We start from the raw sequence: 23,524 nt of genomic DNA, 5'->3' as shown, positions 1-23,524 counted from the left end.
GCTGGGCCAGCCCATGGTGAGTCCCTGGGGAGTCAGTCCAATGTCTCAACAGTCACAAGAATGCTTGCCTGCAGACAGGGCAACCACAGGCTCCAGACCATCACGCCAAGCCCCGGTCTGTCTACCTTTTTCTAAAGAAGAGAGCAAGGCTGGGAACAGCCCCAACAATGCTTCCAACATTCCTAATTTTATCTCTGGTTTTGAAAGGACGTCTTGTTTGACTTAAGAGCAGGAGTAAGAGGTAATGGATCATAGCAATGACCCGCAATTTACAGGTGAGGAGCTTCCTTGTCCAGCTGGGTAAGTGTGTTCTATCATCTCTATCGCGGTGTCAGACCCACAATTAGTATTCCGTGCTGCCCCTGCCATGGGAAACTGGGAAGTCCTTGAATGGCCTAACTGCACCTCAGATAAGGTCCCGTAGCCAAACAACCCTCCGTATCATGGGGACGAGGCACAGAGCCTGCTTATCCCTGAGTAGTAGGCTTCAGTTCCCTGCCAGCTACAGAAATATTCAAATCAAACAATCACAGCCTCCTGGAGATACCAGGAGTCCCTCCAACCTCTTGTTACTATAAAGCCTGCCCCCCAGAGCCCCTGCTGGTTCACCGGGTTCCCCATGACAACTCCTGCCCAGCTCTGGTGGCACGGTATCTTCTTTCCTTGGACAACAGGCAGCCATCAGTCTCCAGCAGTGGGTGTCATATGTGTGGCCAGCCCCCTAACCCTAGAATAGAATCTCTCCCTTATGAACAAGCGGAAGAGAAGCAACCAAAACAGCTATGATTTTTAATTTTTTCTTCTTTAGACCAATCATTATGATTGCATGAGAGAATTCTCATGTCTTTTATTTTCAACGAATTTTCCTTGGTCAGGAGGACGGAGGTGGGGGAAAAATGCATGCAAAATGCGTTTCATGATCTCTTTCTAGTTGAAAATGAGATTTCTGCTTTGATGCAAAGTGAGGGTAGAGGGTGGCCAACAAAGGGTAGAAAAACCTCAGTCGGAAGGTTCCCTGAAGGTCATTCACCTAGAATGTTCAGAAACTGAATAATGATCACAAGAAAATGTTTCATCACATGATAAGAGTTGTATGATAGCAGCCCATACTTTATAACCAGCCTAATACAGACATGATGAAGAACTGTCTCATCATGAATATTACAGTGTCCTGACATCACTGACAAGATGCCACTGTGATTTTCTGCTCTGTGGTACATTTGGCCACAGTGACCTCACTGAACATTGTACCGTGGCTACACGATATGGCAAATCACCTTCAATCATTACTTTTATGTGATTTTTGTTCTACGTGGGCGATCAGAAAAATAATTGAGTTGGAATGTTTATGTTGTTTGGATGTTTCTGGTGTTTAGAAACCTCGATATATATTTCTTTTGAGTTCTTTTAAAAATGTCTTTGGTGGCCTTGGAAAATTGCAATTTATGCTTCAAAAGTGCTTTCATGTTTACTTAACTTACTCTTACATCACAGGTGAGTCTGGACTGATGATTTCTTCACCCAAAAAATAGACATAGTAATGAAACCTAGAGAAGTTAAGCCTCAAGTTTACCTAGTCAGATATATAGATTGTTGTCTCAAAAAGGCTTCCTGGTTCTTAAATCCAATGTTCTTTCTACACTCAGATTCTTTCAAATTTTGCTTCTTTGTCTTTCAGTTTCTCATAAGTTGATTAGACTAGCAAAGATCTGAGGAAAATAGAATGTTGGTGCTTAAAGTGACTTTAGAGATTATATCAAGTGTCAACATATACAAAGTAAGGAAGACATCAGGTTCCTGGGATAGTGGCTGTGATTAAGAAATATTCATGAAAGCACATTGTTGATTTCAAATGTTCCACCTGGTCCACTCACATATGATTAATAATGTTCTGGAACTATACTTTGTTATACCCAATATGCCAAACTGAAGCTCTAATTTGCAAGGTGTTAATTAAGTAAGAACTAGAAACTGAAAAGCCTTTGTGGTTAAGAAAATAAGTAGACTTTGTCCTTGCATTAAAGATAAAAAAATTAAAATAGGGTGGAGTTTTAGAAGCTGCTTAGTCTAATCCAACTGGCCAAAGGGGCTTCATCCCTGTCCATGTGTAGCTGGAGACAGTACCTCTGGAGAATATTCCTATGTGGGACTCATTCCCATATGTCCTTCTTGGGGTACAAAGGGACACCAGTTTTCCCTGGCTATCCTCCCAAGACTAGAATGATAACCCTTAACAACACTGTACAGCACTTTCGTTCACAGCTCTTAGGAAATTATAATATCGGTTGTTCATTTAGACTTGTTGATGGCCCTCAGCTGCTCAGTAGGACAGGCTTAGAGGATGAGAAGGAAGGCTAACCTCTTTTTCCTTTTGGTATTTTACATTCTTTGGTCAGTATAATAAAGTCAAGTTTTCTGTCTTATAATTCCATGCTCAGGCTTGGCATGGTGACTTTTGTATTAAAGTGATTACAATGTATTCCACAAGGACTTACATTTCTGATTAATACGGAGTCACAGCAACTAGATTTACCAACCTACCTGAGACAACCAAAAAAATCTGAACAAATGTGTGAAGTAATAATGCTCAAGACATTGGATATCAGGCAATGAAGGATCACTGAGAGATGAGAAAGAAATGAGATGAACTAGATGATTGCCCAGAAACTTTTCTACCACATTCCCATGTGGTAATTTTCCATCAGCAGAGGGATAAAGAACCCAGGCAGAGCCCAACTGTTTTGCCAATTTGATGAGACTGAACTCAGAGTCCAGGGAAACAGAGATGGCTAGAGTTTATGATGCGGAGTACCAGCAAGAAGAGGGCTGCGCAGAGTAGAAACCCCAGAGAGCTAAAGAGAGAGGGTCCTCCTTAAGTATACAGTTGAATGTCAACCAGTGTGTGCAAGTGAAGAAATTACCCAGGACCTGGGAAAGAATCACCTGAAAGGATTAGGGGGAATAGTCCTCAGACTTCACACAGGTCTGAGAAAAGTGCCTGTTCCCTAAAGCCCTAGTGGATAAACTCATCATTCAGATAGAATTAGAGAACTATGAAGAATGTTACATCAGTAGTGGGGGAAAAATTGACTTCAGGCTAAAGGTAGCTTCAGTCCGGCCCCCCACAACTTCAAAGCAACACTTGAAGGATCACATTGTTTCCAAGTAATTTAACTGCATCCAGAATAAAGCTCCATAATATTTACCGGAATCAAAATAACCATGAGAGACTATGGACTCTGGGAAACAAACTGAGGGCTTCAGAGGGGAGGGGAGTGGGGAAATGGGATGGGTAAGGAGGGCACGTATTGCATGGTGCACTGGGTGTTATACACAAGTAATGAATCATGGAACTTTACATCAAAAACTAGGGATGTACTGTATGGTGACTAACATAATATAATAAAAAAAATTATTATAAAAAAATACCCAGCTGCCAGTGTGGTCAAATTCACAACTTCTGACATTCAATCAGAAGTTATCAGACATACAAAGAAAGAGGAAAGTATGACCCATTATGGGGGGGGAATCAATCAATCAAAATACCCAGAAATGACACAGGTGATAGAATTAATCAACAAAGACATTTAAATAGTTCTTATGATGATATTCCATATGTTCAAGAAACTGGAAGAAAGATTAAATGTGTTAAGTAGAAACATAGAAGATATAAAAAGAAGACCCAAGTTGAAAATCTTGAGATGAAAATTACCATGCCTTACACAAAAAGAATACCGATGGGATTACTAGCAGAATTAACATTGCAGAAGACATTGAAGAAGATTAATGGACCTGAAAATATAGCAGAGGGAGAGAGAAAGAGAAGAAAGATGACTGAACAAAATAAACAGAAAATCATTGAACTGTGGGACAAATTCAAGAAACCAAATACATGTGTACTTACTGGTTTCACCTCAAATAAGTGGTGGTGAAGCTAAAAACTATTTGAAGAAATAATGATCGATACTTTCCATATTTGATGAAAACTGTAAACACATATATCTAGAACTCTCAATAGACCTCAAACACATGAAACATGCAGAAATCTACACCCAGGCACAGCATAATCAAATTGCTTAAATCAACTGATAGAGAGAAAATCACAAAAGCAGCCAGAGAAAACGAGGAACAAAGATAAGGATACTATCAGATTTCTCGATGGAAATTGTAAACTAGAAGACAGTGAGGCAATATCTTTAGAGCACTGAAAAGAAAAAAAAAAAAACTATTAACCTAGAATTTTTTTATCCAAGAAAAATATCTTTCAAAAATGAAAGCAAAATATAGACTTTTTTAGAAATATAAAAGCTGGGGAGCCTGGGTGGCACAGTCATTAAGCGTCTGCCTCCGGCTCAGGGCATGATCCCAGCGTTCTGGGATCAAGCCCCGCATCAGGCTCCTTAGCTGGGAGCCTGCTTCTTCCTCTCCCGCTCCCCCTGCTTGTGTTCCCTCTCTCACTGGCTGTCTCTCTCTGTGTCAAATAAATAAATAAACTCTTAATAAAAAAAGAAATATAAAAGCTGAAAGAACTTATCACCAGCAGATCTATACTACAAGAAATTTGAAATGAAGTCCTTACGACACCAGATAGAAGTATAGATCTACATAAAGGGATGAAGAGCACCAGAAATTATCATTACATGGGTAAACGTAAAAACTATTTTCTTATTATTTCCATTTCTTTTAAAAATAATCCATTTTCTAAAGCAAAAATAACAATGTATTGTTAACAATGTATTGTATTTATTTTTGCTTTAAAAAAAGATGATACACTGTGGGGTTTATAACATATATAGAAATAAAATACGTGACAATCATAGTACAAAGCCTAGGAGAGGAGAAACCGAAGTATAATTTTGTTATATTCTTATTATAGTGAATGAGTATAATGTCTCTTGAAGGGATACTGTAAAAACTTAAAATGTATAATCAAAATGTGTAATAAAAGCCCTAAAGTAACCATAGCAAAGAATTAAACCTAATAAGCCAACACATAAGATAAAATTAAATTATTAAAAGTATTCAATCCAAGAAAGTTATAAAATGAGGAAAAATGAACAAAGAATAGATGAAACGAAAAGAAAACAAATAGCATGATGGTAGATTTTAGCTCAACCATATCAGTAATTACATTAATTATAAATGATCTAAACATTCCACTTAAAAGATAGAGATTGCTACATTGAATTATAAAGCAAGATCCAACTATATGCTGTCCACAAAAAAACCCACTATAAATATAAAAGTTTTAAGTGGTTAGAAGTGAAAGGATTGAAAAATACCATATAACAGAAATCCACAGAAAGCTATAAGGGGTAACTATATCAAAGTAGCAAAGAACATTGCCAGGGATAAAGAGGGCTAATGATAAAGGAGTCAATTTATCAAGATGATGTAGCAATCCTAAAAATTAGTTGCATCATATAGTAGAGCTTCCAGATGAATGCAGCTATTCAGGCTATGCGACAAGAATCTTGGCAAGAAACTTAGGAGCCAAGTGAAAGTCCTGAGCAAATGATTAGTCAGATTTTCATGCCAAATGACTAGTTCCCCAGCCCCATATTAAATTCTCAGTGTGTAGTTTTCCCTTAGTATCCTATACACAGCTTTATTATAACATTTGTTGCATTGTACCCTAACTAGTTGTTCAGAGTAATTCATGGATTTGTCTTTGCCACCATATGGTGATCTCCTTAATGTAGAGACTCATGTCTTACTTCATTTTGCATTTCTTGAATATGACAGGGTGTCAGACACACACAGCTAAATAAATACTTGCAACATCAGACCACAATAACATTTACTTATTCAGGCATGACTTTTCAACTATAACAACTTTAACACTAATATTAATTCTCTACCATAGGTAGGGTATGTATTCTCCTCATTTTACAAATGAGGATGATGAGATAGAATAAGTAATTGTCCAAATTTTATTTAAATATTGAGCTGTTTAGTCATTCCATTTTCTGCACTGAATTTTAATCATAATCTGGAGATGATTCAGTCTCAAAATATTAAGTCCCTTGATGAAGCAGATGGTGCTTCTTATGTATAACTCTGTTCTTCCATTTTTAGGTGTGTGAAGTCTGAATATATCTCTAGGTAAATTTCTGGAAGTGTTGATTTTAGAGTCACAAAATCAGGAGGCACACATGGTATACATTTTTGGACTTAAGGTTTATAAGTATCTAAAAAAATTTTTCTCATTATTCCACATGACCACATTTTTGAGTTTCATGTTGCTCTATGTTATGCACTGAATGTTTGTGTTCCCCTAAAATTCATATGAAGCCCTACTCCCCAATGTGATGGTATTTGGAGATGGTCCCCTTAGGATGTAATCAGGATTAGAGGTCATAAGGGGAGGTCTCTGCCCTTGTAAGAGTACACACCAAAGAATTTTCTCTCTCCCTCTTCAGCATTTGAGGACACCGTGAGAAGGTGATTGTCTGCAAGACAGGAAGACAGGTCTTGCAGAACCAGCCCATGTTGTTCTCTTGACCTCAGAATTCCAGCCTCCTTAACTGTGAGAAAATAAATTCCTGTTGTTTAAGCATCCAGTTTATGTTCCTTTGTTATAGCTTCCCAAGCTAATCAATACACTGTAAATAATAGATGCTTAAAACCCCTGAACTGTGAATGATTCTACACTCCTACTATCAAGTGTAATGATTGGAGTATTATAATAGCATATTATAATAGCAACTATAAAACTTTAACCCACCATATTGGGCCTAAGCCCTGTGAATACATATAAATCGTATAATTTTTTTTCCTCCCAAATGACCATGTATATTGTTCCTCTCAAAGATTTCATTCTAAGAGATAATTGTTCATTTCTCTACACCTGATGACTAATGGGCTTACACATCGAGGTTCTCTTATGGCCAGGAGTTAGGAAAACCATGTCCTCAATCCGTGATCCTATACTCCACTTTGAAAGCAGGGATATACCAATGTGCCTTATAAATTCCAACTTGTGACTGAATACCCTCTAGATTTATTTAGATTCTCAACTTACTGTTGCCTGCCAGCCCCCACTGAAATCTGTGATGGTGATGAAAAAGACATGCCCCGGGAGGCACCCCTTTGGCCCCAAAGTCCTGGCACTGGCAGCAGTGGGGGTTATCTGTTGTGCTCAGCTGAAGTGTCATTGCTCAAGGCTCTTCAAGACAAAAGGTGCTGAGTTGCTGGGGAGGAATGTTTCTTCATCTTCACTCAGTAAGAAGCAGGACCTGAGCTTTTTTTGAAAATACTTTCCTGAACAAAAGCAAAAGTTTTTTGTCCATACGATAATAGTCTCATAAATCGGATAGATATGTCAAGTACAGGGGGTGTGGACATTTTGCGTTTTGGTTCTGACCAGAAAAAACTAGTAATGGGAACAAAGACTGGAGAAAGGAAGTAGGCTAACCCTAGAAAGAACAGTGAAACAGCTCTCTTACCCTCTCCTGAATCGCTTTCTGCTCCCCAGGCATCCCCCCCTGCTCACTCCCAGGACCGCCAGACCTATGACTAATCACTAATGACCCGTAGCCTTGACCAACTTTCCTCTTCAAAACCAATTAATCCGGGGTCCCATCCCTTTAGAAAGTTGTTCTCTATCTTCGCAGCTACTCAATTGTCCTTAGAGTAAACACATAAACCAGGATTACAACATGGAAGTCACAGAGATATTTGAGACCAACTGACATGTTTGGTTTCACACTTGTATTGTGACTAACCCCATTTATGCTTTGAAAATACCTTTACACGTATTGTCCTATTCTCAGCCTGCTCTGAGCTTTCGCCACCAGGCTTCTATAACAAATGGGAATTGTGATTGCTGAAGCTAATCTCTGCTAATAGGTAAAATAATCAATAAGCTTCACTGAAATGTTTAAACTTTTGCTAAATGTTCCTAAGAAGCCATGCTAATTGGGAAGTGCCCATGGAGAAATGCTAAGAAATTTCAGCAAGAGGGAGACTCTCAGACCAGATGCAGAAACATGGAAGTAATAGTTCTGGTCTGATGATGTTCAAGTTTATGAACCCGCTTTCACAGATGGCTGGTTGAATTTAGGTGGCTTTAATTTGATCAATTCTAGAATTCAATTAAGTTTCACAGAATGAAGATATAAACTAGTAGCTATGTTTTAAATTAATAAAGCCATGAATTATTGCTTCGATTACACATACCAGGAGGGACTAACGGATGTTTTGTCTGGATAAAGCAATATAAGAGGAAAAGTAAAAGGGTGGGGGGTCGGATGAGGTCTAATCTGGCTCAGTGTTTGAAGAGTCTTTCATTCTAAAAATGTTTTCAGAGTGTTTAAAGACAGAAATACACCTCTTCTTCTTCCTTCCTCTTTCTCCTCCTCTTCTTCTTTTTTAAATTTGTCTGTGGTTTTGGACAACTTACATTTGTAAGAACTATTACAAACTGTTATGTAGAAAAAGAAACCAAACCCAGATTGGCTAATGTATGAAGGAGTTTCCAGCTACATTTTCCTGCTCTTATATTGTTCCTGGCTTGGCAGACCTATGGAGCTCATTGGGAAGAAATCTCTTCATGTTCCTATTCCCATGTTCTCTCATAGACAAAGATCTTGGAAAGACAAGCCTCGGCAGGTGTCTGCTCTGCACACAAATGAGGCAGGTGACCCAATTTGAAGTGTGTGGCAAATGCCTCCCAGCAATACCCCTGGTATTAGGTTATCATCAAAAACAAAACAAACAAAAAGACCTCTAACTCAATATTTTTTTCATTAGGTTGAAACTCTGATCATCACAAAGCAGATGGCTTAAAGCAATAGAGTAGGAGTGGGATTATTTTATAGCATGATTTAAATTACTAATAAGCCAAGTCCTACGTCATGGAAGTCTCCAGAACATCACCATCCACTTGTTTGGGCTCTGATCAATTAACATGCCACAACGGTCTTATAAGGAAAAAAAAAAAAACCCGCAGCAGATGTTGGAAATCAGAAGGAATAACATTTAGACATGAGGACTGACAGTGTGTATATGAAATGAAAATAGACCCGAGAGGTTTCAGCTCAAGACCTGACTCTATTTACGACTCGTTTCCTCCCTGTGGACCTTGACTAAGCCACTTAACTTCTCCAAGCCTCAGTTTCTTCATCTACAAAAGGAAAATAATATTGTGACTACTTCATTGGATTACTGTGAAGATTTCACATTATATACTTTGATTTAAAAAAAATACAGCTCCTTTGTTGTCAGAATGTAGAATGAATAATAGACACTAATAATAACAGACTAAGGCTTTAGTCTTCTTGTCTTTCTTTAAGATGTTTGCTTTAGATCACCTGACCTGAAAAATTATGTTTAACTTAATCTCCTTTCTGAAAGAAGAAAAGGTAAACAAGTCATGTGATTATTCAGGTTGCCTTTAGTTTAATGAGCTCCTAGATGATTTGGGAATGACTGGGACTAACTAACTGCTTCTTATCTGTGTTCTGCATTCATTTCCAGGGTATCCACTCTCTGAACTTGGGAAGAAGTCAGAGCCAGTGGAATTTCCTTATAAAGAGAATTGTATCTCTGATACTTAAGTTTTTAAAGTTAAGCACGACACCTATGCCAGCATCACAGCGGAGAAAGTCCTTAGGGGTAGATGAGGTCATGGCCCTCTCACCATCTACACATCTGATTTTATAAGTCAATATCTTGGGATGTCCTAAGCCCCAAACAGATGTGGAATAAGATATAATTTTAATAGAAGTTTCTTTTTTTGCATTTCCTAGTGTGTGACTTTCTGGTCAGACCAAGTTATCTGGGGACCAGAAATACATTTGATTAGTGTGGAGCACCTGTTCTAAAAGAAATGGGGAAGCAGCAACAAGAATCATAATCATCTTTTACAAGACTTACTTCCTTGAGTTTCATCAACATTTTCATATTTGTTAGCATCTGACATTAAAAGCAAGAGATTTCAGGGGCTCTTGGGTGGTTCAGTTGGTTAAGCGTCTGCCTTTGGCTCAGGTCATGATCTCAGGGTCTTGAGATCAAGCCCCATGTCAGGCTTTCTGCTCAGTGGGGAGTCTGCTTTTCTTTCTCTCTCTCTCAAATAAATAAATAAATAATCTTTTTTTAAAAAAAGAAAGAGATTTCACAACACAACTTGAGAGTCACATATATGTGACAGAAAAAGGCTTTCTCAAATCTTTTATCTCCCATTTAATGTAGCAAGAACCACACCTAGGGCACAATTAGGGATCAGACAAGCTTTTAGCCCATGTGGCTTGTTTGCTGGGTGGAAGGAGGATCTGCAGGAAGGAGGAAAAATTTATCCTTTTTTGGCTCCTGGTGACTATAGGAAGAAGGAAGACAAAGTAGGAGACAAAAACTGTCAGGCACGTGGGTCCAGAATTTCCTTTTCTGGGCTTTTATTTCACTTCCTGTTATGAATCTGTAAGATGCCTCTATGTAGTGGACCCCATGCTAAAAGGGGGCCGTGCAGCTGAGTTAAGAGGAGAGCATTCAGATAAGGATCGGGATTGCACTCTTGCTTCTACCCTGATTCTTGTATGGCACAAACACCAAAAAGAGAGCCAGGTGGTCATCCTTGGGGGCCCCAGAGCAAATGAGGAGATCTCATTGTAAAGGCTGGCGGCAATCTGAGTCGGGCTCTAGAAGGGCTTGACAGAGATCCAGAGAAGGCCACCCTGCAAAAACTGAGGGGATCTGAATAGACAAGAAGTGGCCACAGGACGCTGACTAAGCTGAGAAAAAATTCAGCAGCAGCACACCTCCGATTACATTTTCCATAGCCAAGGCCACCTAGGAGGTGGGAGGGTTTCAGGTAGCTCTGAGACGCTTTTATTCAAGTGTTTTTCCTCTTACACCCTAGACACCATCTTGGAGAAAGTCAAGTGAGTGTAAAAATGAGCAAGTATCCCAAAAGACTAAACATTGCCCAATGAGGCTATTTAAATATGGCAGTAGACAAAGGTTTAACTGGATTGATATTTGATTATCCCTTCCACCTACCCCAACCACCAAGCTAGGAATTCATCATGAGAAAGACCAGGTCCAGAAGTACATCTCTCTGCGTATCTGAGTTGTTACATAAGCAAATTCGCAAGCCTATCACATAATTTTCCTAAGCAATGCCACTCCTTGAGATACATCTACTGAGATCTTCCTATATGCCAAGCACTGTCCTAGGGACTACAGACTCAAGGAAGCAGTAGCGTAGTCCCTGCCTTTAAGAAGCCCACAGTTTAGTGGCTGAGCCTCCTCAGGTTATCAAAATGGTCTGTTACTTGTTACATTTCAGAAGTTTACCAACTTAATGAAAAGATGCTTATTTATTTTTCATGTAATAGTCTTGGTAGGTGTTCTGGTAGGGAGAGCCATTATCCTCTATAATTATTCAGGAACTCAGGCTAATAGCTGGGCTGCCATCTTCAACACGTGGATTCCAAAGCCATCTTGAGCATCAACTGTCCCATCAGCCAACAGTGGGAGGGTTTTACGGACCCGGCCTGGAAGTGGAGCAAATCACTGTGACTCACGTTGATTGGAGAGAACTTAGACCTAGGGACTCACGTAACGACAAGGGAGGCTGGGAGTTTAATCTGGTTATCTGTCCAGGTGGAGGGGGAGCTGGGATTTTGGAGGACAACCGGAGGCCTTCTCCACAGTTGGAAGCTTCTTTGACAATGCAGCAGCTGTACTGAATGCCTTGGTGACATTAAACTTATGCTTTTGTTGTGAACTACGGAGTGAGGCTCAAAGGATCTGTGGGCAGCCTTTAGGAGTGACTCAAGGTATGTTTTCCCTTCATTTCCAGCCACAAAGATTGGGTTTATTGTATTTGTTGGCAAGAACCTCCTTGAAGGTAGTCACATTTTATTGTCCAAAAAGAATGCGAGAATAACCTTTTAGAGGAGTTTAGGATTCTAGAAAGAGAAGCATCCAGGTTTGTGTTGGGACCCGTCATACCCCCAGAATTAGGCTGTAGGCAGGTCTTTTTGTATTTTGCCCCAACGGAGGGGCAATCAAGCTCTCTTGTCGCAGAAAGCATTTAGGATGAGGCCTGCCTGGGCTCCTTGTATTCAGAGAGTAAGGTTTCGGAACAGAACTCTTTTCTGTTTAAATGCTTTACTGTCTTTAAAAAAGCTAAAAGTCTCATGAAACTTGGCCTTGTCTGGCCTGGTGCTACTGTTTTCTCTCCAACCTCCTCACAGACCACATCTCTCCTTGACCTCAGCCTCCCTGCATTCCGATCTAGTTACGTTGACCTTCTTGTAGTTCCTGGAACCATTAACCCTGCGGCTTCCCACCTTGCAGTGCGTTGTGCCCGGGGCGTGACTCCACCATCCGGGCTGACATCTGTGCTGACAGAGTCAGCTCCTGCTAACTCGCCAGCTCCCACACACAGGAGGGTGGCTGACTCCTCCCCAGGCTGGACCAGGTACGCATTCCCTACAGTACAGTATGAGAAACCTTTCCGCCATCGCATTGAGCCCAGTGGTCATTTTATACCTAGTCACACAACTATTTGATTGACACCCATATTCTGGTCCAGACCATAAGATCTATGAAGCAAGAGACGATGTCATTTTCTCTCTTTCTGCTTTTTTGTTCTCACCATTTGCATCCTGGACCATGCTATCTTGTTTGCGTTTTCTCTTTCCTCTCTGACACATAGTAGGTGCTCAATGAATTCTCACTTCATGAAGGCATGAGCAAACAAACTATAACAGCAACGACAAATACCACAGCACAGGCTTTACAGCTTTCAAAACCCTTCACACAGCTTATCTCACCGGACAAGCAAGCAGGATGGGGCAAGAGGATGCTAGGTTACATTCTCAGGATTCAGCTCCGAAGGCCTCAAGTAGAATCTGCTATCAGAAGGGCAGGATTTAGGGGCGCCTGGGTGGCTCAGTCATTAAGCGTCTGCCTTCGGCTCAGGGCGTGATCCCGGAGTTCTGGGATCGAGCCCCACGACAGGCTCTTCCGCTGGGAGCCTGCTTCTTCCTCTCCCACTCCCCCTGCTTGTGTTCCCCCTCTCGCTGGCTGTCTCTCTCTCTGTCAAATAAATAAATAAAATCGTTAAAAAAAAAAAAAAAAGAAGGGCAGGATTTAAACAAGACTTTGGGGCCAGGTTACAGTGTGGGATTTGATGCATGGAACCTGTGAGATGCTTCCTGGGAAGCGTGACCTTGGGAATGGGTTTAATATACATAATCATATACATTTTTATGAACTCTGCACAAAATAGGAGTTAAGAAGGAAAATGGCTGGAAAAGTGCCAAAGGGGACATACGTGGGAAGTTTGTTAAAAAAAAAAAAAGCGATAGGAGAGAATAAGTAGCTAAAATAAGCTGATGAGTGGATAGGGAGGAAATCATATTCAGTGGTGAAATAGATAACATAACGGCTAGAAAGAAAACAGGAAGGATAATATTGAAGACAAGTTGCCAAGAAAAAGTGCTAACTGCAGAAGGTCAGAGAGTCATTCTGAAGAAAGGGGTTAAAAGAGCAAAGATAATGACAATACCTTCCACATCACCATTCTTGAGTAGAGTTTGATTTGTGGGTGTACTTAGGCGGTTGGGTGAAAGACAAAAAGACAGCCCTCAATGTGTCCTCTTGCCTTATTTCAACTTGACATCCATCTTTATCATTAAGGAGGCAGGAACATGGAAAACCACTTAAGCAGAGTAAAGATAGAGACTCGAAGGTGGGAAGGAATTAGGTCACAGGACCCCTCAACCTTCCTTTCTTGGGTCTCAGAGTAAAGCTGGTCTTTGGCAATGTTAACCCTCTCCTCTCTCCTTCCCCATCCTTGTGCATTCCATTCAACAACCTCCCGTGTGTCTCTGGAGCCCATTGAGAGAAGAAATCAAGCGGTCGAGTGGCAGCTTTGGACTCCATATTCCCCACTTGGAGAAAAATAATTCTTTCTTTGCTCCTGCCCTTCCTCTCCTTCCCGTCTTTATCTTAACTCTATATCCTTACACTCACTAACTCCCCATCTCATTTCTCATTCACTCCTTCCACCAAAACTGTTCTTTGTCGTTCCAAAATATTTGGCTTGAAGTCTTTTATTGCATCTAGCACTTTCTGCATGTATTATCACTGTGTGCTCTACGTTTTATCTATTGTGTGTATGATAGATTCTGGGATTTCCCAAGGCACAGATCCTTACCTCTGGGGATGTAACGTGCTCCTTCCTCAGTCTCCAAGGCATGCCTTGCATATAGTGGGGTATCAATAAATATTTATTGACCAGAATTGCTAAAATTTAGGGGACTATACCTCCTTTACTCCTTCCCTCTCAAATACGTCACAGAAAGGAAAAAATTCCTTTATTTGGTATACTTTTCTAAGGATTTTATAGAAAATCAAAACACATACAGTATCCAATTCATGAGATCATTAAGGAAGCATGCGTCAAAAATTTGGAGAAGATTAGAAAAAGGAAGCAAGCTGAAATAGAATGTACTTTTTTTTCTATTTCATTTTTTGAATTTGATTTTTATGGGAATATTTCTAGATTTAAAAAGTATACCATATGTGTGTGTATATATATATACACACACACATATACACACGTTATATATATGTTATATATAAATACATGTTACATAAGATTCATATAAATATATATATAACCTGAGGCCAGGGACAGTTTTTGGAAGCCATACTGTGATTCTTTAAAACTCAGACCTAGTTCCTGCTTTCTCTATGGAGATGGAGAAGATAAATTCCGTCAGCTGGGGGATCATGATGCCACCACTTTGGGAACTTTGAGTCTGGCTCTCTGCCCTTGGTAGATACCCACCATCTGCTGTTAGCCGACTGGAGACTCGCGAAGTACACATACCCACAGACGTGCAATACACATTTTCACCTGGACTTTCCATATCTTTATTACTGGAGCCCAGAAAGGCACGTTTGAGATCTGGCTCTGGCTTGACTCCATTAGGTAGGCCCTTCGCTCTTGGCAGCGCATCTCATTTGCAAGAAGATCTTAGAGAAGGCTCTGGAAGCCACCAGGGGTCAGCGTCTAGGGCGCTTTCACTCATCTGTCAGTCAATCAGCAAACCAACAAATCTCTACGATGCGCTGCATACGTGGCACTGCTGTGGGCAGTGGAGATACGAGGGGGATCCCCAGTCCAGGTGGCCTCCAAGCGGGGGTCTCCCTCCCTCTCCCCCCACCCCAACCGCCCCTCATACCAGGTTTCAGAGGGTTCCCAGCACTTTCCCTTCTTCTTCTCTCCTGCTCACCCCGGCCAGGTGGTGTCGGATCCAGCCCAAGCACAGCTTCGTTTTAAAGCTAAAGTAGTAAGGACCCTCGGAGTATCAAGCTCACAACGAAACGCACTCTGATGACCTAGGAGCTTGACAAAACGTGGGTGCATTTTAGGTTGTGGAGGGAACCGAAGAAGAAGAAGAAGAGACAAGGAAATGATTTACCATTTGTTGGGACAAAGGGAAAATTAAAATGAAGAGGGTCACCCAGGCTCACCGTGTTTTCCATTTCCTTGAGTGAAAGTGCGCAAGGCTTGATGGGATAGCGAGAGCACCAGCTTGGGCTGCACTCATTCATTCCTCCAACACGTTTTCACGTCTCTGCCCTCCCGCCAGGCCTCAGAAATATAAGAGTCAACAAGACAGCCCGTTAGGACACCAAAACCTTGACCTGCCTCTTGGCAAATGAATCTCATGGTCCTGAGAAGACATTTCACCTCTCAACGTCCCCATCTCTAAACTGCAACTGAGGGACACGTGAGTGGCTCAGTCAGTTGAGCAACCCACCAACCGGCTCTTGGTTTTGGCTCAGGTCGTGATCTCAGGGTTCTGGGTGAGCCCCGAGTCACTCTCAGTGCAGAGTGCGCTTGAGATTCTCTCCCTCCGCTCCTCCCCCCACTCGTGCTCTCCTGCACACACTCTCTCTAAAATAAACAAATAAATCTTAAAAATAAAACAAAATTAAACCAAATTAAATTAAATGAAATTAAATTAATGTGACTGAGACCAGAGGGCGGCCGGCATTCTCTAGCTTTCTTCTAGCTCTCTCACCCCGGACCTCTAAGAACAGAGACAAACTCTCGTCATGGAAATGGAGTTCCGGGTGCTCCCTCCCCTTCCACAAGGGCTGGGAGGCTGCCCCCTGGGGGCCAGTGTCCTCCAGACACAGCTCCCTAGGATCTAGGGGAGAGACAAGGGTCCTCCAACAGGAGTTCCCAGGCAGCGCACTCCTCTGGGCTGCGTCTGACGAGCGGGCCTCCGGCCCCTCTGCGCACGGGTGCTCTGTGCTGACTCTCGCATGGCCGTCGGCACAGCAACCGCCTTCCTCTGCGCTCTGCGTGCTTCAGGCTTGGCAGCCAATGAAAAGAGCCGTTCTGAGACCGGATGAGAAGGGAAGGGCAGTGCTTGGTGCAAATCGTGGGCAGGAGGAGCTCCCAGCGCGGGCCTAGTCCACGCTTGCTGCAGAAGCTGCTCCCCCCTCCCGAGGCTAAGGCTCCCGCAGGCCGGCCTGGCCAGCCGGGCTTGTCCCACGTCCTGACGCAGGCCGCTGGCCCGGCGCCTGGAAGATCCTGCCGTCTTGGCTGTGCAGGACCTAACTGCGCCTGTAGAAGTGTTCTTGGTCTCCTTGCACATCGGCAGGGAGAAGCCAGCTTCCAAACCCAGGATCCTTCACCTCTTTTGTGTGCTTCAGCCGTCTGGTGAAGCCTATGGACCCCTTCTCAGAAAAATGTTTTTAAATGCAAAAAATTAAGCTGCATACATAGGAATATAAAGGACACCAGTTAGACTGAAATTCAATTACCAAAATATTTTAATTCATTTGATAAATATATATGCTTCTTTATATTCTCTTTGTATAAATACATATAAAAACAAGTTCTGTACTTTCAGAATAGTGATAGCATATTGATTCCCTCTGTAATAATGATAATATAACAGTAACTATGATTTCTATTCATGACAAAATCCCAGGTACTACTAACACTACTGTGTTTTCTACCCACTGTATTAGTTATCTATTGCTGCATAACACAGTGTAGCAACTTCAAAATAACAAACACCATAGCACTCAGTTTTTGAGGGTTGGGAATCCAGGAACCAGTTCTGGGTGCCTCCACTCAGAGCCACGAGGCTGCAGTCAAGCTATAGGCTGGGGCTCAATCTCTGAAGTCTGGGGAATCCACTTCTAAGCTCACTCACTAGGCTGTTGGTGGGTCTCGGTTCCTGGCTGTGTCTTGGCTGAACACCTTAGTTCCTGTCACGTGTCCTTAAGACATTGCAGCCAGCTTCTGTCAGCATGAATGATGGAGAAAGAGAGCAGGAGCCTGGGGCAGAAGCTGCAGTCTTTTATAGCCTCATCTCAGAAGGGGCATATTATCACCTCCACATCTTATTGGTCGCACAGACCAACCCTGGTAAAATGGTGGGGGCCACAGTGCACGTGGCTGTTGACATCAAGAGTAGGGTCATTGGGGTTGTCTGGGAGGGGGCTGCCACACAGACACTAATAATGAAAGTTTATGCTAACTTTCAGTTAAAGCTTAGTAAGACTAGAGATACAAATTTTTCTCTATGTTCGATGCACAGACTCCAGGTTAACAACCCCTGATAGATGGAGAGCATCTTTGTTTCTAGATATTTTTTGAGTTCAAAGAAAAGTACAGTGAGATCATCAAAATCACAGACCACCCTCTTAAAAACAAAGCTCTGGGGTCTATGTGCAGGCCTGATTGACTTTCCTTTCGCTTGTTGAGCTCAGGGTGGCTGGCACTCTTGGCCTTGCACAGAGCCTGACGTATGGAGATGGCATATGTTCACTGAATAAAGAGATCTTTATGTGAGTAACACATTTTGATTCCAAATGCATTGAAGTCAAGAAGAGCCTTGGAGACCATCTAGTTGATGACTTTTATGGGAGAATATACCAGCTTTGCTCCTGCCTGGAGACCTTCAAATGCTCTGCTCCCTTTGCCTGGAATGCTCTTCCTCCAGATATGGCTCCCCCTCTTACTTGCCACATGTCTTTATTTAAACGTCACTTTGTCAGTGAGGCCTCCATTGGCTACTCTACCTCTGCGAGGCAGCTTCTCAATGGCCCCCAAGATACCCATTCATTGGTCTTCATGCCCTTGTATAATTCCTGCCTCTTAAGTGTGGACCGGACTTAATGACTCACTTTTAAGGAACAGAATCCAGTAAGAGGGATGGGATGTCACTTCTCAGATCGAGTCACAAATGATCTGTCTGTGGCTTTCTTGAATCCCCCACCCTGCTCTCTCACTTGCTAACTCTGATGGAAGCCAGCTGCCATATTATGAGCTGCCTATGGAGAAACCGATGTGGTAAGGACCGGGGGCAAGCTTCTGGCCATGAGCCAAGAAGGGGCTAAGGCCTTATTGAAACTGAATAAGAAACCAAATCTTTCTGCAAGAAACCGAATCTTTGCTCACAACCACAGGAATGATCTTGGAAGTGGATCCTCCCTATTCAAGTCCTGAGCTGTTTGCAGCCTTACCAATACCTTGGTTCCAGCCTTGAGACTGTGAGCTGGACGACACGGATAAGCCACAGAAACTGTGAAACAATATATGCTTATTGTTTTAAGCCACTAATGTTTGAGGCAATTTGTTATTCAGCGATAGATAATTAAGACACCATCAGAAATTGTAACATGTCGCTCAGACCTTGCCCTCTGTTTCTCCTTACCATTTTCACTATAAAATGTGTGTGTCATCTGTCTCCCCCACTAAAATGTGAGTCTTGTGAGGGCTGGTATTTTTGGCTTGACTGGTGCCTAAAACAGTGTGTGGCACATATTTGGCCCTTAAAAAATACTTGTTGAATGAACAAAGGGGAAAGAAAGGGAAGATACAATGGAGCATACCCAGAGGCAAGACAGTATCTGAGAAAACAACCCCTGGATAAGTTAACTATACATGCTACTTATGTCTCTCCACTAGAGTGATATTTCTCTCAATATCCCATCCACATCTCCAGTACTGCCCTTGACCTGGGCAGGCAGGGCCCCTGGTCAGCCTCCACACTTCAGTGGGCATCTTGTCTTGAAATGACTTCCTCAAATTTGTCCAAGTCCTCTTAGGGTAGCTGGGACTGGCCTGGGCCAGCAGTGCCTCTGGTAGGTTGTCCCAAGCCTAGACTGGGTCCTAGGCACCCCAGAGTCTCAGTCCTCCCCTACCCACAAAGACAACCCCCTGCACAATTTAAGGGTGGTCTTGTCCCTCCCCACTTAAAATCACAATTAGAGTGAAACACTGTTAGTTGTTAGAATGTGTATTCCAGGGAAATAATAATAATAGAGCATGTTATAGATTAAAGGAGACCTATTAACATAAACTTTGGTTGAATCCTGGTTTAAAAAAAAAAAAGAGCTACAAAGACATTCTAGGGACAAGGGGGGATCTGAATATGCATTGGCTATTAATAATCTTAAGGGAATTGTTAATTTCTGTAAGTTTGGTAACAAAGTATGGTTATGTTGGAGTATGTTCTCAATCTTAGGAGATGAATGCTGAAATATTTAGGGGTGAAGTGTCAAGACATTTTAACTTACTTTTAAGTGGTTCAGCAAAAACAAGTTTTAAGTTAATTATACACACACACAAACATGCACATTTGTGTTACATATATACAGAAACAAATACAGAAAAAATGTTAACAGCTATGCAATAGAGGCAGTAGGTGTATACATGCTTATTATATGATCCTTTCCATTGGTATATGTGTTTCAAAAGGATCATCATAAAAATCTCTAAATGAGTATCTCTTCATTTCCAAACAGAAAACTGGGCCTCAGAGATACAAAGGGAGCTGCTTGCTCATGGCAGACCAGCTCTTCAGTGGAGGTGAGAAGCTCGCTGTTCAGAATCGGGTTGAGTTTTGTTTCCAACACATCCGGGACATCCTTCCTTCCATTTTCCCAGGCCTGAAACAAAGGCTTCATCAAACTGATGAGTCGGGAAAGCTGCAAGGGGCAGACGCCTCTGTCCCCAGGGCAATAGGAGTCAGGAATTTTTATCAATTTCAAACAGACTCACAGTTGATTGGTTTTCCTGGAGCCAATATGCTTGTCATCGTGAATGGGCCCTGTGTGATTTATGCCACTTAACAAAAACAACAAAAGGATGTTTCTTCTGTTTTTATTATCTAGGCCTTTAGACGTGATAGAGATAAGCCTTCGACAGGAATGCAGTTCACATACTTAAGGCCTCTGCCAAAAGGTGACTTCACCTCTGCCACTTTTTTAACCTCCTGTCCTTTCCTGTTGTGTTCTTATCTTCCAGTCATCCAAGCCCTGATGGAGCACAGGCTCTGGTTCCAAGCAGCGTGGGTTCAAAAGTCAGCTCGAACACTCATTGGTTGTGCAACCTTGAATATGGATCTTAACCTCTCTGTGCCTCAGTTTCATCACTTGGAAAATGGACACAAGGACAGTGTGGCAAGCAGAATAATGATCCCCATGGGGCACCTGGGTAGCGCAGTCGTTAAAGCGTCTGCCTTCCGCTCAGGGCGTGATCCTGGCGATCTGGGATCGAGTCCCACATCAGGCTCTTCCGCTATGAGCCTGCTTCTTCCTCTCCCACTCCCCCTGCTGTGTTCCCTCTCTCGCTGGCTGTCTCTCTGGCACATAAATAAATAAAATCTTAAAAAAAAAAAAAAAAAGAATAATGATCCCCAAGGATGTCCACACCATAACCGCCAGAACCTGTGAAGGTGCTCCCTCACCTGGAAAATGGACTTTGTGTGATTACGGCTACAGACCTCTTGGTGAAAGATTAAATTATCTGGATGGACCCTATCTAATCATTTCCATCACTAAAAAATGAAAGAACCTTTCCCAGAGGTGGTCAAAGAGAAAGACGTTATGATAGAAGAAAGGCTTGCTGGGAAGTTGAGGAAAAGGCCCAAAGACTTTGAAAATCGGCTTCCTCTGACTAGAAGAGATAGGTGACTAGGTATCCCCACAAAGTGCTGAGGAAGAACGTCACAAACCTCAGAATTTTCCAGTAGCCACATTTTTTTAAAAGTAAGAAGAAAAAGACAAACAGAGCTTTAACAATATATTTAACCCAATGCATACAAAATTTTGTCAGTTTAGTACATGATCAGTATAAAAATTGCTACTGAGATATTTTACCTTTTTTTGTACTAAGTCTTTGAAATTAATGAGTATTTTACACTTACCACTGACTTTGATTTGGACAACCCACATGTCACGTGCTCCGTAGCCACATGAGACCGGCGGCTACTGTAGTGAACAGTGAAGCCTACAGAGCGTACGACAGAGCCTCTGGACGGAAGGACAGCAGGCAGAGCTGCAAGTTAAGACACTTTCCTGTAAAATGGGGGTTAAGTAGAAGCTTGAATCCTGAAAGCTGAAACTTGCTTCTCTATCACACTATTCCCCACAGCCTCCTTCCTCCCACTTGGCTTTCAAAACTCAGACAGCAAAGTTTACAGCAGGAAGGCAGTTTCCAAACAAGGGCACACAGCCAAGAATCACCAGACATTTGAGGAAAGTGTTTAGTGTGAAATATAGAGAACAAACAATGTTGGGAGATAATTCTTTATGAGTCTCTCACATTTCTGGATATTTCTCAAGTCCAGGCCCTGTGCTTTTGCTCCAGGCTATCTTTTCAAAGATGTATAAATGGCAAAATGCCTTGAAAGATAGAGATAATGTTTCCCTCCCAGCAGAGGGCACGTTTGTTTTCTGTCCAGTACACTCCCAAGCAAAAGTCAGAAAGACTGCCTATGTGTTATAAGAGATTAGGGCTCCCTAAGCTCGGGGTTACTCTCCCATAACCCATTGTGTATGCAAGCATCACCCGGCCTTCTTTGTGTTGCCCTGTGGGAAATTATGCTCTGGAAACTGTGCAAATGCTGATACACAGCTATGATTATTTCAGTGGAAGTTAAAGGACAACAGAGAATTGCCTTGAAAATTGGGAGAGATCACTATTCAGCCAAACACTCAGCTTAGTGTGAAAGTAGAATAAAAATATTATCAAATATCCAAAGTCTCAGAAAGAGAGGAGTAAATAAAGTTTGTGCAATATGGGAAAGAGAGATTCTCAAGATGACAATTATGTACTTGGGGTAGAGAAAACCAGGCCAGGACGGAACACATCAGAACGTTCCATCCGGAGAATATGCCCTCAAAAGGTTGAAATTGATAGAATATCTGATATATTTGAAAATACTGAGAGAACACTTCAACTCCTGGGGGGGGGGGGTTGGAGCTGAATTAATGATTGGCACATAGAAAATTAAGCAAATGATAAAACAAGGCAATCACTAACTTCTAGGAAAATTAAAAAATAAATGTGCAACACAGGAAAAGAGTATACAACCTGGCTCAGTGATGAAGATCAACATTTACATAGTTGTAACCATGTAAACGCTGATTATTGACGTGTTCTACATGATAGTATAACTCTTTTGAGAGAATAACAGGATGGGAAGTGGGCTTCAGGAGGTGGAGGAATGCTACGAAAAACAAGTTAAATCCTGGGTCTTTTTTTAGTTTTAACCATTATGAAGAAGTAACAATATAAGAGTGTTCCTCAGAAATATGAAAGTAAATATCCAAAGAAAGAGCTAAAATTGTTGCATGTCATTTCCTCTGGGGAACTAGCATGGCCTGGGCATGGAGACGACTCTTGGCTTTGATAATTAGCCTTGTGGACTGTTAAACTAATATGTACCTGTACAGTTTCCATAGAATAAATACTAAATAACAACAACAAAAAGAAGATGCAATGTGATCTTACATTGTGTATTGTCCCCTTTCTGCTGCCAGGGCTGGTGGACAGGTGGCATAAATGGAGTGGTCATCTGCAGGGAGCCTGGTGGGTCCTATGGAAGCTTCCCCCAAGAACCTCAGGGCGGCAGTGGCAGCAGCCCGGCAAAGAAGTCTCGTCAAAGTGGCACCGTGGCTATGAATAAAGCATTCAGGGCATTCACCTTCCAGGAGAGTCCCACAAGGAAGGGGAGAGAAGAACACAGAGGAGGGCTTTGTCTGAGTGAAGGGACGGTTCACTGGCAGAAACTGCCCTGAGATTGACTCCCCATTGCCCTAGGTCCTAAGATCCTGGGAAACAAAAGGTCAGTCTGTTTTCTCTTCTCAACTTTTAAAAACCAGGGTCCTGTGGTCAGAATGTTTGCTTCCCCTCCTTCTCCCCAGATTCAAATATTGAAACTTAAGCCAAGAGGGTGATGATATTAGGAGGTGGAACCACTGGGAGGTGATTAGGTCATGAGAGCAGAGCCTTCATTAATGGGATTAGTGCCCTTATAAAAGAAACCCAAGAGGGCTCCCTTGCCCCTTCTGCCATGTGAAGTTACAACAGAAAATATCCTAAAAACAAAAAACAAAAGCGGCCATCTAGGAAGCAGGCTTTCACCAGACATCGCATGTGATGGCATCTTGATCTTGGACTTCTCAGCCTCCAGAACTGCGAGAAATAAATGTGTGTTGTTTATAAGTCACCCAGTTTATGGTATTT

General features: G+C 42.0%; 2 long non-coding RNA genes across 2 annotated transcripts; one reads left to right on the top strand and one right to left on the bottom strand.

Annotated features, from left to right (window-relative positions):
• Nucleotides 1–23,524, top strand: LOC130543704 (uncharacterized). The gene is made up of 3 exons (XR_008959212.1): nt 1–300; nt 19,798–19,861; nt 20,300–23,524. It is a non-coding gene; the product is annotated as an uncharacterized LOC130543704 (long non-coding RNA).
• Nucleotides 15,210–22,950, bottom strand: LOC125283369 (uncharacterized). The gene is made up of 4 exons (XR_007191139.2): nt 22,790–22,950; nt 21,201–21,331; nt 15,496–15,616; nt 15,210–15,367 (listed from the first exon to the last, which is right to left on the bottom strand). It is a non-coding gene; the product is annotated as an uncharacterized LOC125283369 (long non-coding RNA).

This window comes from Ursus arctos, unplaced genomic scaffold (genome assembly GCF_023065955.2).
Source record: "Ursus arctos isolate Adak ecotype North America unplaced genomic scaffold, UrsArc2.0 scaffold_15, whole genome shotgun sequence".
NCBI lineage: Eukaryota > Metazoa > Chordata > Mammalia > Carnivora > Ursidae > Ursus > Ursus arctos.
This window is presented reverse-complemented; position numbering and strand designations above follow the sequence as displayed.